The sequence below is a fragment of the Labeo rohita genome, chromosome 9 (assembly GCF_022985175.1).
Source record: "Labeo rohita strain BAU-BD-2019 chromosome 9, IGBB_LRoh.1.0, whole genome shotgun sequence".
Lineage (NCBI taxonomy): Eukaryota > Metazoa > Chordata > Actinopteri > Cypriniformes > Cyprinidae > Labeo > Labeo rohita.
The window spans coordinates 38,126,101-38,131,261 of NC_066877.1; the positions used below are offsets into that span (position 1 = coordinate 38,126,101).

The 5,161-nt window shown below is 43.2% G+C and overlaps 1 long non-coding RNA gene across 1 annotated transcript; it reads left to right on the forward strand.

The window, feature by feature from the left end:
- Nucleotides 1–1,884: 1,884 nt before the first annotated feature.
- On the forward strand, nt 1,885–3,725 carry LOC127170505 (uncharacterized). Its single transcript, XR_007828373.1, has 3 exons — nt 1,885–2,072; nt 3,401–3,527; nt 3,615–3,725. It is a non-coding gene; the product is annotated as an uncharacterized LOC127170505 (long non-coding RNA).
- Nucleotides 3,726–5,161: the final 1,436 nt, after the last annotated feature.

The following is a 5,161-nucleotide window of genomic DNA, read 5'->3' on the forward strand; positions in this document are numbered from 1 at the left end:
TCTAAACTGATGTGTCTATACATAACGATCGCTAGATGTTGCAATATGTATATCACGTGATATATATTACCTGTCCAAAACCTCCTGGGGAAAACGTAAAGGTTGTCATCAAACCAGTACAAATGCTAACAAACAAGATGACAACTTAAACTTTAACAAAGAGCGTAACAAAAACCAAAACCAAAGAAAATAACGAGAGGCAAATTAAGAAACAAAGCAACAAAGCAGGAACGCAAAAAGGTGCCTCTGCCTTGGCGTTCAGCTGGTCCACTTTTAAAATATTGGCGGCAGATGGTATTGGCCGCAGAAACCATCACGTCACACGGGATGATGATGATGGGCAGCCTCCTTAGCCAATAGCCGTTAAAATGGGTTGTGCCTGAGGAAAAGACAGGGAGGGAGAAACGAAAGAGAGAGAGAGAGAGACCCACACGCGAAGGCACATCTGCCGGGACGTAACACTCCCACCCTTAAGAACAAACTAGTTTGTGACATCTAAACTCTCGAAAGAGCGTCAGCCAAAACATTTTCAGACCCCTTTTTGTGTCTGATTTCCAAATTATAATTTTGAACTATGAGAGACCACCGCATTAAACGCTGATTTTGATTAAACATCCGGGATAGAAAAACAAGAGGATTGTGATCGGTAAATACGATGACAGGTAGACTGCTGGAACCAATATATACCTCAAAATGTTGTAAAGCAAGCAACAACGCAAGAGCTTCCTTTTCGATCGTGGAATAATTCAACTGGTGTTTATTAAACTTACGCGAGAAGTAGCTAACAGGATGATCTATACCATCTCTATCCTCTTGAAGGAGAACAGCCCCAGCTCCAACAGCGCTCGCATCGACTTCAAGTTTAAAATCCTGAGAAAAGTCCGGAGCCAAAAGAACAGGTGCATTACACAAGTCTTCACACAGTCAAACGCATACTGACACTCAGCGGACCAATCAAAAGACTTAGACGGGCTAAGCAATGCAGTGAGAGGGCTGACAATAGTCGAGAAATTTTTACAAAAGCTGCGATAGTAGCCAGCCATACCCAAAAATCGTCTCAACTCCCGACGGGCTGTAGGCACAGGAAACTCCAAAATAGCTGTAACTTTGGCCTCTACTGGTCGCACCTGTCCCTGACCTACTTCTTTGCCAAGATAAGTGACCGTTGCTTGGCCAAATTCACACTCGGCCAAGTTAAGCGTTAAATTAGCATTGGCAAGACGTTCAAACACTGTTCTTAACAAACGCATATGTTCTGTCCAGTCTGCAGAATAGATAACAAGATCGTCAAGATATGCGTTACAGTTTGGTACGCCTGCCAACACTAAATTCACGAGACGTTGAAAAGTCGCGGGCGCGTTTCGAAGCCCAAAAGCCATGGCCGTATATTGTAGGAAATTGTCAGGAGTTACAAATGCAGAAATTTCCGATGCTTGTGGAGTTAATGGGACTTGCCAATAGCCTTTTAACATATCAAGTTTACTCACAAAACAGGCGGATCCTATATTATCGACGCAGTCCTCCATACGCGGTAATGGATAACTGTCTGGCACCGTTACTGCGTTTACTTTACGAAAATCCGTACAAAATCTAAATGTACCATCCGGTTTAGGAACGAGCAAACAAGGTGAACTCCAGGGGCTATAACTATGTTTGGCTAGACCATTCTCCAGTAAATAATTTACTTCCTGACGCATTATTGATCTTTTGACTGTATTTACACGATACGCGTGCTGCTTAATCGGTCGGGCACCATTTACCTTAATGTCATGCTGCAAAACAGTCGTTAGCTTAGGGACATCACTAAACAGACAGTTAAAATCAGAAATTAATTTAACAATGTCTGCCGTCTGGTCAGTAGTCAAATTGTGAAGAAAAGAATTTGGATCTTTTAACATCTCAGAATTTGCTAACCTTGCGCACTGCTGGGGAGCATTACGAAGTACCACGCCATCTTCGTCAGCACACGAACTACCAGGAGACGACATGAGGTCCACGGCTACAGCAATAGAAGAGACAGCGGGCCCTGCAGTCTGTTCCGAAGCTTTTTCCAATGGACTCTCCCTGGCATGGTAAGCTTTCAACATGTTTATGTGACACACACGAGTTTGGCGTTTTCTATCAGGTGTAATGATCATATAATCGGTTTCACTCATTTTCTTTTTCACTACATAAGGACCATAAAAACGAGCAGACAAAGAAGATCCGAGAACTGGTAAAAGTACAAGCACTTGATCCCCAGGCATAAAAGAACGCGCAACCGCTTTACGGTCATACCTGAACTTCATGTCCTTCTGCGCATTGGTTAGGGATTCCTTAGCAAGCGAACAAGCAGCATGCAAACGATCACGAAAATTACTGACATAATCCAATACATTCATTTTTGGGCTTGAATCAATCGACAATATTTGTTCTTTAAGGATCTTTAAAGGACCTCTTACCTGATGACCAAAGACAAGTTCGGCTGGGCTAAAACCAAGAGATTCTTGTACAGTCTCTCTTACAGCGAATAAAACTAGAGGAACTCCCTCATCCCAGTCCTTCGCAGTGTCCAAACAGTATTTTCGTAGCATCGATTTTAACGTCTGGTGAAAGCGTTCCAAACAACCCTGGGATTCTGGATGGTACGAACTAGAAACACGATGAGTAATCCCCAAAGACTGCAAGACTTGTTTAAAAAGCTTAGATAAAAAATTAGTACCTTGATCACTCTGTACAATTTTTGGCAGGCCGAACGTAGAGAAGAACTTCACCAAGGCTTTAATGATAACAGGAGCGGTGATTTTTCTCAATGGAGTTGCCTCTGCAAATCTAGTAGCCGTACACATGATGGTTAACAAATACTGGTTACCTGATTTTGTTTTTGGCAACGGCCCAACACAGTCTACAATCACATGTTCGAACGGCTCACCGATTACAGGTATAGGGACCAGTGGAGCAGGTGGAATGACTTGATTCGGCTTTCCGGCCAACTGACAAGAGTGACAAGCACGACAATATTTTGCCACATCTTTTTTTAAACCTCGCCAAAAGAAATGTCTTAAAATTCGATTGTACGTTTTTGTGACTCCAAGATGACCAGCAAGTGGATGATCATGTGCTAGAAATAAAACATGCTGACGATAAGGAGAAGGAATGACAATTTGATACACAACATTCCAATCTAAATCCGTATCAGTGTTTGAGCACCATTTTCTCATCAGCAAGCCATTGTCAATAAAATAGGCAACTTTCTTGTCTTTAATCACATCAGAAGAAACGACAGAATTAAAAATAGGAACAAGTGATTTGTCCTTTTTCTGCGCAGCAATAATCTTCTCTCGAGACAAAGACAAGTTTGTTAATTCTGCATCAGTCATAGATACCTTGGAACTCTTCACATTGTCATTTTGTTTTTCAGATACAACATCATCCAACTGTTTCTCGTCAGCAAAGAGCGGAAGAATAAACGAATCGGACAGATCAACTGCATCACCCATTTTGCGAGACCGAGCGCGAGTGACCGCGCATACAGGGAACACATCAGGGTAAGAGTCAGATAAATCCTCTGACTGACAAGAAACATCAGGTTTATCAACAACCTCTAAAACAGGCATTATTTTTCCTCCTGCCAGATCATTCCCAAGGATAAAATCAACACCTTTCACCGGAAGAGAAGGGCGAACAGCGACTCGTACAAACCCAGTACATAATTCGCTCTGCAGATGTACTCGGTGCAGTGGCACTTTTACGCAACCCATCTCAATACCCTGTACCATGACACTCGAACCACAGGAGGTCTCATCAGAAAATTGTAATTTATCTGCCACAATAAATGACTGCATCGCACCTGTGTCTCTGAGCATTTTGATTTCTTTCTGATCCTCACTATTACCAGTCAAAGAAATTAGCGCTTTTAAAACAAAAGGTCGGTAACTGTCATCAATTCTTTCTTCACAAAGCACAGCAACGGCTGGTTTAAAAGTTTTCACAAATCCAACACTTTTAGTTTCAGGTTGCTGTTTACGTTTTAAAGCCAAACAGTCAGCTACCACATGTCCAAATTTGTGGCAATAATAACACTCGCGATTCTCTCGAGGTCGAGGTGGACTGGATTTAGAACGAGTGCTTTGCGGTTGAAAAGGAACAGATTGAGTTTTCTCTGAACGTGCGGATGTAAAAACACTTTTGTGCGTTAAAACGAACTCATCCGCTAACACAGCTGCATGTGACAAGGAAGCTACTTTTTGTTCATTCAGATAAACTACAACTCGTTCGGGCAGACAACGTTTAAACTCTTCCAACAACACAAGCTCTCGCAACGAATCGAGATCGTTCACTTTGCTGGCAGTGCACCACTTATCAAATAAAATTCCTTTCTCTCTTGCAAACTCTACAAAAGTCTGGGTAGAATTTTTCTTATGTCCCCTAAATTTCTGCCTGTACGCTTCTGGAACTAATTCATAGGCGCGAAGTATAGCAGATTTTACGGTCTCATATTTTAAACTCTCCTCGAGCGACAAGGTAGAGCAGACCTCCAGAGCTTTACCAAACAATTTACATTGTAAAAGAAGGGACCAAACATCTTTGGGCCAACAAAGTGAAATAGCAATGCGCTCAAAAGCACTAAAATAAGAATCTACTTCGGTCTCTCTAATCTTGGGGTACTAATGCAATATGCTTACTCACGTCAAACGTAGTCGGGGATGAATCAACCAGCGGAGGAGCACCAGACACCTGACTTAGGGTCGGCTGCGCAGCGGGACCGGCAGCAACCTTCATCGCCTCCAGATCAAGCTGTCGCAGCTTCACCTGCTTGTCAGCTTCAATTTCGAGCCTGCGTACCTCCAGACGCAGATTTATCTCAGCCTGACGTGCTTGGGTTTTCTCTTGGGCCTCATATTGTAAACGGGCCAGGCGGACTTTCAGTCGCGCGTCCTCTCTAGAACCAACAGAGCTGGGAGAGAATGGATCAAAGGGTGGCAAACCGGCCTTAGCTTCGGGCTCCCCCTCCGCATCAGCATCAGTTGTACCACTCTGCGGACCCTCATCTCCAATACTGAGATGCCCCACAACAACGTCACTTTGGCTTAAAACTCCGCCAGTATCCACACCATCGGCTGTGTTTGACATAGGAAGAACTTTTAACTCTATCAAGCGCAGTACTATATTGCTCTTTATG